This window comes from Cavia porcellus, unplaced genomic scaffold, assembly GCF_034190915.1.
Source record: "Cavia porcellus strain 051 isolate PalLab524CR breed Dunkin Hartley unplaced genomic scaffold, mCavPor4.1 scaffold_27, whole genome shotgun sequence".
Classification (NCBI taxonomy): Eukaryota; Metazoa; Chordata; class Mammalia; order Rodentia; family Caviidae; genus Cavia; species Cavia porcellus.
The window spans coordinates 52,006,972-52,018,757 of NW_026947510.1; the positions used below are offsets into that span (position 1 = coordinate 52,006,972).

Here is an 11,786-nt window from a genome sequence, read left to right on the forward strand (position 1 = left end):
CCTCAGACTTGCTACTATCGCACAGAATGGAACAGAGTCTAATCAGTCAAAACAAGATCGTGGGAGTATTACAGGGCTTCAAAACAAGTTAATAGGAGATCGAAAAGAGTTACTATTATATATCCTAATTTTTTTAATTTTTCCCTTAATTAAAATAAACATAAGAAATAGCTAAATAATTTTTTTAAAGAATAGTAGTTACCATAGTGTCTGTCTTTTTCCTTAAAATATTTGGATAAAACTTCGTATAGTATAACTTCAAATATTTCCATATCAAGAAGCCCAGAACAAAGCCTTTCTAATTAATAAGTGAAAATTTTATAAGGCTTCAAGGCCACATAATGGGGAATCATGATTATCACATATTTTTATATATTTGAATCATTACTTACATTAGGGAAACTATTCGGTATTCATACATGCGAGATTGATTTATTTCACTTATGAGTATGGTCTCAAGTTGCGCCCATTTATTGATAAATATCTCAATGCGATCCTTCTTTATAGCTGAATAATACTCCATTGTATAGAAATACCACAACTTTTTTATCCATTCCTCAGTTGATGGACACTTGGGTTGTTTCCAAGATCTGGCGATTACAAATTGTGCTGCTATAAACATAGGTGCACATATATCCCTGTGGTATGATGCTTTCAGTTCTTCTGGGAATATGCCTAGAAGTGGAATAGCTGGAATAAATGGGATTTCCAGTCCCAACTTTTTGAGAAACCTCCAGACAGACCTCCACAAAGGCTGTACCAGTCTACACTCCCACCAACAGTGCAGGAGAGTTCCTTTTTCCCCACAGCCTCTCCAGCATTTGTTGTTGTTGGTTTTCTTGATCCTGGCCATTCTTTCAGGAGTGAGATGGTATCTCAGTGTGGTTTTAATTTGCATTTCTCTAATGACCAAAGATGATGAGCATTTTTTCATGTATTTATTTGCCATTTGCATTTCTTCATCTGAGAATTGCGTATTCATCTCAGATGCCCATTTTTGGATTGGATCTTTGAATTTTGGAGGTCTGAGTTTTTTTAATTCTTTATATGTTTTAGACAAGAGTCCCTTGTCTGAGAGAGAGTTCACTAAAATCTTTTCCCAGTTTGTGGGTTTTCTTTTCACTATACTGGAGATTTCTTTTGACATGCAGAAACTTTTTAATAAGAAGTGGTCCCAGTTATAGATTCTGGGAAGTATTTCCCGTGCAGTTTGAGTCCTGTTCATGAATTCTCTACCTACTCCTATGTCTCCAAGGTTTCTACCCAATTTGTCTTCCAATAGATTTAGCGTTTCTGTTTTAATATTCAGATCTTTGACCCATTTAGATTTTAATTTAGTACATGGTGATAGACATGGGTCTAGCTTTAGTTTTCGGCAAATGGAGAACCAGTTTTTCCAGCACCATTTATTAAAGAGACTGTCATTCTTCCAGTGAACCTGCTTGGCTCCTTTATCAAAGATAAGGTGGTTGAGTGTGTTTGTAGTTGTGGTTGTATCTTCTAATCTATTCCATTGATCTTCAGCTCTGTTTTGATTCCAGTACCATGTTGATTTTACTACTGTTGCTTTGTAGTATAATTTCAAGTCAGGGATTGTGATGCCTCCTGCTTTGTCTTTGCTGCTTAGAATTGCTTTTGCGATTCTAGGTCTCTTCTGGTTCCACATGAAATTTAGGAGTGATTTCTCTAGATCTATAATGTATGTTGATGGTATTTCTATTGGGATTGCATTGAATCTGTATAAGAGTTTTGGGAGAATGGCCATCTTCACAATGTTTGTTCTTCCTATCCATGAGCAAGGGATGTCTTTCCATTTTCTGAGATCATCTTCAATTTCCTTTTTCAGTGTATTATAGTTTTCACTGTATAAGTCTTTCACTTCTTTCGTAAGAGTAATTCCTACATATTTCATTTTTTTGCTTGCTAATGTGAATAGTCCAGTTTCCCTTATTTCCCTCTCTGTGATTTTGTTGTTTGTGTACAGGAATGCTATTGATTTCTGAGTATTGATTTTGTATCCAGCCACATTACTGAATTTATTTATTGTATCTAAGAGTCTTTCAATGGAGCTTAGGGGGTCTTCTATGTAGAGTATCATGTCGTCTGCAAACAATGACAACTTAACTTCTTCTTTTCCTATCTTTACCCCTTTTATTTCTCTTTCTTGCCTAATTGCTCTGGCTAGTACTTCCAGTACTATATTAAATAGGAGTGGTGATAAAGGACATCCTTGTCTTGTGCCTGATTTTAAAGTAAAGGCTTTCAATTTTTGGCCATTTAGTATGATGCTGGCTGTTGGTTTGTCATAAATGGCCTTTATTATATTGAGGTAAAGACCATCTATTCCAATTTTCTGTAAAGTTCTTATCATGAATAAATGTTGGACCTTATCGAAGGCTTTTTCTGCATCTATAGAAATGATCATGTGATTCTTATTTTTGGCTTTATTGATATGGTGGATTACATTTATTGATTTGCGTATGTTGAAACATCCTTGCATTCCTGGGATGAATCCCACTTGGTCATGGTGTATAATCTTCTTGATGATTTGCTGGATCCTATTTGCCAATATTTTATTGGGGATTTTTGCATCTGTGTTCATTAGGGAGATCGGTCTATAGTTCTCTTTTTTAGTTGGGTCTTTCTCAGGTTTTGGTACTAGAGTGACATTTGCTTCCAGGAATGACTTAGGAAGGATTGCTTCCCTTTCAATTTCATTGAATAGTTTGAGGAGTGTCGGCATTAGGTCTTCTTTGTATTTCTTGTAGAATTCTGCAGTGAATCCATCTGGGCCTGGGCTCTTCTTGGTGGGTAAGGACTTAATTACATTTTCAATTTCAGTAACCGAGATTGGGTTATTCAACAATTTTACATCCTCTTGATCTAGCTTTGACACTTCATATGCTTCTAAGAATCTGTCTATTTCTTCTGTGTTATCAAACTTTTGAGAGTAGAGGTTTTCGAAATAGGTGCTGATGATCTTCTGTATTTCTATTGGGTCTGTAGTGACTTCTCCTTTTTCATTTCTTATTGCATGAATTTGAGCTTTTTCTTCACTTTTTAAAATAAGGTTGGCTAGGGGCTTATCGATTTTATTTATTCTTTCAAAGAATCAACTCTTTGATTTGTTGATCCTTTGGATTGTTTTCTTAGTCTCTATTGCATTGATTTCTGCTCTGATTTTTATAATTTCCTCTCTTCTTTTGGCTTTGGGCTTGACTTGCTCTTCTTTTTCTAGCTGTTTGAGGTGTAGCATCAAGTTATTTATTTGTATTCGTTCTGTTTTCCTGATATGGGAACTCAGTGCAATAAATTTTCCTCTGAGGACAGCTTTCATTGCATCCCACAGATGCCAGTAAGTTGTATCTGCATTTTCATTTTCTTTTAGGTATTGTTTGATTTCTTCTTTAATTTCTTCTGTGACCCACTGATTACTCAAGAGTGTGTTATTCAGTTTCCATGTGTTTGTGGGATTTTTGCAGTATCTTTTATCGTTAATTTCTAATTTCAGAGCGCTGTGATCCGATAACATGCAAGGGATGATTTCAGCTCTTTTGCACTTGTTCAAATATGTTCTATGAGCTAATATATGGTCTATTTTAGAAAATGATCCATGTACTGCTGAGAAGAATGTGTATTCTGATGTTGTTGGGTGGAACATTCTGTATATGTCTATCAAACCCATTTGTTCACAGGTATGATTCAGTTCTGTTATTTCTTTACTCATTTTCTGTCTGGTCGATCTGTCCCTTGGTGTCAATGGCGTATTAAGGTCTCCTGTTACAATTGTGCTACTGATAATTTGATTTTTCATTTCGAATAATAGTTGTTTTATATAACTGTGTGCTCTGGAGTTTGGTGCATATATATTTAAGATAGTTATCTCTTCCTCTTGGAGTTTTCCCCTTACGAGTATGTAGTGACCTTCTTTATCCTTTATGGTCATTGTTGGTTTAAAGTTCACGTTGTCTGCAAACAGAATGGCTACTCCTGCTTTTTTTTTTTGGATTCCTGCTGCATGAAGAATTGTTTTCCATCCTTTGACTTTCAGTCTGTGAGTATCCTTCTGGGTTAGATGGGTTTCCTGTAAACAGCATATGGTTGGATTTTGTTTCTTGATCCATTCTGCTAGTCTGTTTCTTTTGATTGGTGCATTGAGACCATTTACATTAATGGTTATTACTGTTAAATGTTGGTTAATTGTAGGAATCTTATCTCTCTGCTGTTGCATCTTTATCTTTCTGTTCTGTTTAATTATTTGCTTTGCTTAGTGGTTTTTTCCTTTGTGTATCTAAACTGTCTTTCAATATTTTTTGCAGGGTTAGTTTGGTGTTCATGAAGTTCTTCAGCTGTTCTTTGTCATGGATGTATCATATTTCACCATCAATTTTGAATGATAGTTTTGCAGGATATATCAGTCTAGGTTGGAAATCATTTTGCTTTAGAATCTGGAATACTTCACTCCATGCTCTTCTTGACTTTATTGTTTGTGCTGAGAAGTCTGCTGTGATTCTGATAGGTTTTCCTTTATAAGTGATCTGTCTTTTCTCTCTGACAGCTTTTAATAATCTATTCTTGTGTTGGATTTCTGGGATGGTGATTATTATATGTCTGGGTGTAGTTTTATTTTGGTTATGACTATTTGGAGTTCTATATGCTTCACTGATCCCGATGTCAGTTTCCGATCTCATGCTTGGGAAATTTTCATCTATTATTTCTCTAAATAGCCTCTTGACATCCTTTATGTTGTCTCCTTCTTTTTCATTAATCCCTATCATTCTTATGTTATTTTTGTTTGCATCGTCTTGCAGTTGTTGAATTGTTGTTTCCTGATTCCTTGTTATTTTTAAAAGATCTTTCCTTTCCTGTTCACTAGCTGCAATCCTGTCTTCAATGTCTGAAATTCTATCTTCACTTTCATTGAGGCGGTTTTTACAACTTTCAGTGGAATTTTTTATTTCCTGTATATCTCTGTGCATCTGCATTATGTATTGTTTGTTTCTTATATTGCTCATCTAGGGATTCTATCTTTTTGTTTAGTTCCTCCAATTTTTTATCTGTGTTTTCTTTAGATATATTCAGAATCTCTTTCATTTCTTTTATCATTTCTTCTTTTACCTGGGAGATTATTTCAAGTTTGAATTTCTTTAAAGCTTCCTGGAGTTGCTTGTTAATTTCAGTAGCTATTGTGTCCGATATTTGAGGTGAATGACATATATTTTCTTCTATATACATAGCTCCTAGGGTTTCTTGAGATTGGCTGGAGGTTTGAGGTTGTAATTTGGTCTTTCATTTTGTCATTTTCCTATATTTCTGTGTTTCAAGTGTTATTTGAAAGCTTCCTCAGGGTCTGCTGGAAATCCCCTTCTATGTTTGCAGCTCCTGAGACTCTGGCACCCCTTTACCCCAAGCCACTGGGCCTGCAGAACCAATGGCCCTCTTCTGCCTGTTTAGATCTCCATAGTTCCAGATAAGCTGGGCTTCACGGACACTGTGCGCCCACCTGCTTGTTGGAAGCTCGACTGTTCTCCAAATGCAGCCGGAATGGGGAGGCGGGTGTAGATGCTTCAAACCCACTTATCCACTTCAGTGCACCCAGAAGCCTGGAGGGTCCCGAACAGTCTGGGTTTTGGGCAGAGTGCACTGAGCACTTACCGCAAGGCACGGGGCCTCTGGAACCTGCAATGCTCCCCTGCTTGCTGAGATATCTAGTCCTCCAGACACACGGGGAGGCGGATGCAGGTGCCCCAGATCTGCCCTGCCCTTTCTCTGCACACCGATTGCGAGGTGCGGGAGTCCCAAATAGGCTGGGCTCCAGGGATAGCGTGCGCCCGCCTACTTGTTGGAAGCTACACAGTTCTCCAAGTGCAGCCGGGATGGGGAGGCAGATGTAGAGGCCTCAACCCCACTTCTCCACTTCACTGCACCCGGAAGCCTGGAGTGTCCCGAACAGTCTGGGCTTTGGGCAGAGTGCGCTGAGCACTCACCACAGGCTGCGGGGCTTCTGGAACCTGCAATCCTCCCCTGTTTGCTGAGATATCCACAGTCCTCCAGACACACAGGGAGGCGGATGCAGGCGCCCCAGATCCGCCCAGCCCCTCCTCTGCACACCAATGGTGAGGCGCAGGAGTCCCAAACAGGCTGGGCTCCGGGGATAGTGTGCGCCCACCCACCCATTGGAAGCTCCACAGTTCTCCAAGTGCAGCTGGGATGGGGAGCACTGCAGGATATTCTAAAAATGAAAAATACCAAGATTCCAGAAACAGTGGCAGAGCAGCCACAATGAATGGAGCACAAAGCAAAATGAAGAGGACAAACTGACAACTAATGACAGAAAAAGAGCTCAACAGAAATGAGGCAGAGAAGGTTGGATGTTAGGAACAGCCATTTTGAAGAAAACAAGACATCATTATAGGTAGTGCTGATTTAATATCCTCTTGTTTTGAAGTACCATCAAGCTTTTGTTCTTCTGTCTCCATTGGTTTTAACGTGTTGTGTCTTATTGGATTTTATTATATGTGATAATATAAACAAAAACTTTTATAGACAAGGAGATTATACAGAAACCATTGTTCATTTTCTGTTAGTTGATTCTAAATACCCTGTAATACTGTCATTCTCTTGAACGGTTTTACTTTGTCTTGATATCTTTGATAGTACAGTATATGAAGTTACACACAAAGATTTTAAGGGAAGAGACACTATGGTAACTACTATTATGTCGAGAGTATCCTGTGGTGAAACACTACTTTGCTTAAATGGCTATGTTTTGACCTGCACTGTTTGTTATTATGCCCCCTTTTTTATCTCAATCTCCTTTTTATTTTCTATTTTTTCATTTTTATCCCTTTAATTAAGGGAAAAATAAATAAAAAATAGCAGGATATATTATAGTAACCCACTTTGATTTCCTATTAACTTGATTTGAAACTCTACATTGCTCTCACCATCTTATTTTGACTCATTTTCCTCTATTTTGTTATGCTTGATAGTACCAAGTTTGAAAGTATAGGCAACAACTATGAAGACGATAAGATCCATTGTGATGCCCATTCTGGTTGACTATTATCTTCTTTTGAAGTCCTCTAATATCTCCAATGTTTTGGTTTTATTGGTCTTATTCTTTACTATTTTGTTCAATTTTATTATAACTCATGATATAGGCAATTCTTTTTAAGATAACAAGAGGCATTATGGTAACCATTGTTGATCACCTTGCATTTTGTTTTTACATTATCTATTATGTCCATCCTTTTGATTTGACTGACTCTGTCCTGGTATGTCACATTTGGTTTTACTTTCTTCAAAAAAAAAAAAGTAGTAAGAACTGTGGGAGTAATAAAACCCAAAATGTGTAGTTGTCATTGTACAAAAGAAAGGAAAAGAAAGCTCTCTAAAAGATATAACTGCATATATATTTAAGTGTATAAGATAGATAACCATATTACTGAGTTTTGTTGGATCATTGGACAAAACTGTTTGCAGTCTCACTGTTTGAAAGTCCCCTCTATATGCTTTAATTTTGTAACTTGAACAACTATGTCTAAGATGACAATATGTAATTAGCTAGTGATTTCCTACTGTTTATTTTTTCTGAAATTCTGTATAACTTGTGCCCTTTTTCTGTTTTTTTTTTTTTCTTTTTTCTCCTTAAATAAAATTTAAAAAAAAATTACACCTGAAAATGACAGGCAAGGTATTGGATATCAGCAAGATTTTTGACAAGGGCTTCTCCCCCCAAAACAGTTCTGCCTTTACAATGGAAAACTAAGGAGCCTGTTTGGGTAGATCAATGGCCCCTTAAAAATGAGAAGCCAACTCAATTACACAAATTAGTCGAAGAGCAATTACAGCAAGGCCATTTAGAAAACTCAGTTAGTCCTTAGAATACTCCTGTCTTTGTTATTCCAAAGAAGTCAGACAAATGGAAGTTGTTTTGGGATTTAAGAGCTGTAAATGCCTGCTTACTTCCCTTAGAGGCCCTGCAGCCAGGTCTGCCAAATCCAGCTGCAGTTCCCAGAGACTGGCCTCTCATCATAATTGATTTAAAAGACTGCTTTTTTAACATTCTTATTTTTCCCACAGGTAGACCAAGTTTTGCCTTTTCCATGCTTACTTTAGACTTAAAAAATCAATACAGCTAATAACGTTGAAGTGAGGTTATGCTTGTGTTTTAACAGGTGAAAGATCCACAAGATATACACAGCATTGGTGGCAGAAACAACCAATGCTGAGGACAGCCTTAGAAGATGGCTCCACAAACCTAGGCCCAGAGACCTGCCAATCAGCCAGAAAACTGGTTTCCAGCTCTCCCAAGAGACCAAGAGAAAAGATGAATGGTCCAGTGAAACAACATTCAAGCAATGATCCATGAGGCTAGAATGTAGTCACCAGAAGGGGGACTCCACCAACCCCTGAAAATCTTTTGGTTGCCTTAATGGCCCTGCTTGCAGTATCTGTATATATGGCACCTGTACCAAGACTGAAGTGATGAATTTATGTCCCTAATCCACTACTACTTAGACCCATTACTTGGGAAGATTCTCCACCTGAGATTTATCATGAACTAAACTTGGCTTCCTACATTGTGCATTATAAGGCCACTTGTTTCTGCATAATTCCCTTGCCTTAGAACAAATCTATGCATTCTTGGGAGGATATAAAGAAACATATACAAGAAGCTATCCATCAAAATATTATTATGGACATTGATGCACTCCAGAAGGAGGTTTTGTCAATATCTCAACAAACCCAAAAATTTGATGAACAAATTCAAGATTGGGACAAATTTTCTGATGCTTTACATAATTAAATCCATTCAACTATCTCAAGGCACATTTCTGGCTTTCTGTTGGTATTTTTGGAGTAATCTGTGTGTTTCTCCTTATTCTACTCATAGTCTGTTGAAGACGAGCCAAGATGGGCCAACTCGTAGACAACATGCAACCACACCTCACCTTGATCCAGTTGTTATTGCAAAAGCAAAAGGGAGGAGATGTTGGAGACCACTGTGAGGTGCCACTGAGCAGGATTTAAATTTTACTAATTGGCTCTCTGTGTTTATTGTTGAGTCTGTCTTAGGCCTCAGCCCCTTGCCTAGTGACAGGAGCTGTTTCATACTAAGTGAACCTCTACAAATGACTGGTCCTGGCCAGTATAGTGGCCTTTATGGCCAGAGATACCTCCAAGGGCAAGATAAGGCCACAGCTGCAGACACTCTGGCTCCAACCCCAATTAAGGATGTAGAGACTGCAGCAGCAAAGATGACTCCTACGGTTTCACTTCTACCATGTCTTCATGATAAGACAATTCTACTAATTGACTTGATTCGTGACTTGGAGACATCCTTGAAGTGACTCCCAAGGTCCTGCTCATTGCTTGCACTTTCCTCAGTTTCTCTGCCCTTTGTCCTTGTTCCTAAGGTAAGTGACTGATCAGAGAATCCTTTATCTTAACCCTCAAAGTCTCAAGCTTAATTAAAGGATTTTGAACCTCCTGGAGCCCTACAAAATCATACAATTTGTCTCTTTTCATTTAATCTCTGCCATACACTCATTTGGGAGATCAGGGATCTAGGTGAGAACCCCATATGCACACATGCAAAAAAGTCATAGAAGGTATGGGGTGGGACCAAGTCCTTTACAGAGTACAGAGAGTTATCCAAACAGAATTCCCAAGGGTTACAACATTGCAAACTGTGTGGAGAATGATGAAGGTCTGTGTCAAGTACGTGAAAGTCATATTGGTATGTAAACATGGCTGTCCACTTTATCTTTGACAAAGACACCAAACATGTTCACTGGAAGAAAGCGTCTTTAATAAATGGTGCTAGAAAAACTGGTTCTGCATGTGCCAAAAATTCAAAATAGACCCATACCTATCACCATGCATTAAAGTCAAAATGGATCAAAGATCTAAATAATAAAACAGAAACATTATATCTATGGGAAAATAAAGTAGGTAGAAATCTTGAGGACATAGAGGTAGGCAAAGAGTTCATGAACAAAAACCAAACTGCAGTTGCTGGGGATTTAGCTCTGTGGCGAAAGTGCCTGCCGGGCAAGCATGAGGTTATGAGTTCAATTCCTGATACAAAAAAAAAAAAAAAACTGCATGGAAAATACTTTGAAAACTAACAACTGGGATATTAGTTTTGCACATCTAAAGAAATCACCAGCAGCAAAAATGAAAACAAAAAAAAACACAGATTGAGAAAGAGTTTTGCCAACTGTCCCTCAGATCATAAATTTTTACCTAGAACATTGAAAAAAATCAGGTCCTCCAAACTCAAAGACCTAATCCAAAAATGGGTGTGAGAGATAAATACACAGTTCTCAGATGAAATACACACAAATGGCAGATAAATATGTGCAAAACTTGTCAACATCATTGGTCATACAAGAAATTCAAATTAAGACAGCACTGGATCTCATCTCACTCTAGAAAGAATGGCTAACATCAAGAAATCAACCAGTAACAAATGCCAGCAGGACTGTGAGGAAAAAAGAACCCTTCTCCATTGTTGGTGGGTTTGGAGACTGGTACAATCACTGCAAAAATTCCCTTTAAATGTAGAATATGAGGTTCCATTCAATTCAGTTATCCTCCCTCTGGGTATTTTCCCAAAACACTTAAACACAGCATACCATACTGACATATGTGCACCATTGTTCATAGCTGCACAATTTGTAATACCCAGATCTTGGACACAGACCAAATACCCATGAACTGAAAAATGGATACAAAAAGATGTGGTATTTTAATGCAATGGAATACTACTAAGTACTAAGTAGTATTGTATTGTGTAAAAAGAATGATTAACTCAAGACTTTTGTAGGTCAATGGATTCCACTAGAAACCATACTCACAAGTGAAATAAATCAGACTTGCATGTGTAAATACCATATTGTATTGTTAATGTAAGAAACCAAAGGAGTAAATGAGATGAAAGTATAAAACATTGGCAGTCAGAAAGGGCCAGGCCCTCAATGAGTCAGTGCAGAAGAAAAGAACATTTTACAACTGTGGCTTGAGGTCCATTCCTGTAGGCAGCTGAGTGACAGGCATTGCTGCCTCCATGCCTCTCTCTATGGGCACTGCGTCTGCCTACATTAACCATAATCCTCTCCTGCTTACGTCACATATCCGGATGTGACGGTGACCCTGTTGTATTCATCTGTTTAACCTCTTCCTGTCCCAGCTCCCGCCCTTAGCCTATAAAAGGTGTGATCATTTTCTGAATAAACCGAAGGCTTGATTGGATTATCTCAACTTGCCTTGTCTCTTTTGTCTCCCCCATGTCTTTTATTTAATCCCCATTCCCCCTCCAGGAGTTCTGGATAGGTTGATCTGCAGGCCGGATCACATTCCTTAAAGGTGAGACCTCAAGAAAAACACTGAAAGACCAGGACTACATGCCTGTTGGAGGGCTAGGCGACATACTGTAGTGCATCCACCTAGTCCAATAAGGTCAAGATAGGCAGCAGCCATCCAGGTGGTAAGCGGGACCTCCTGACTCATCTCATCCAAAGAGGACCCTTGCCCTTCCCATGCACACTTGCTCCATGGCTTGCTCCCCATTGGATCAACATTACTTAAGCAGCTGTACCTGTAATCTTATTGGTTGTTTATAGTTTTGTCCCATGTTGTATGCACTTCATGGTTTTCTATCCACTTCATCATTTTGTTCCATAAAACTTCTGCAAAGTGGAGCATGAGCCAGATCATTTTCTGGGTCCCTTCCTGGCTCTCTCAGTAGCTGTCCTCTTTCTCAATAAAATCTCCTA

The 11,786-nt window shown here is 38.3% G+C and overlaps 1 long non-coding RNA gene across 1 annotated transcript in view; it reads left to right on the forward strand.

Moving 5' to 3' along the window:
- LOC134473453 (uncharacterized) overlaps positions 1-8,835 on the forward strand; it is a 68,391-nt gene extending 59,556 nt beyond the window's left edge. The window contains exon 2 of the long non-coding RNA XR_010043650.1: positions 8,181-8,835. This is a non-coding gene — a long non-coding RNA (uncharacterized LOC134473453). The remainder of the gene's footprint in view (positions 1-8,180) is intronic.
- Positions 8,836-11,786: the final 2,951 nt, after the last annotated feature.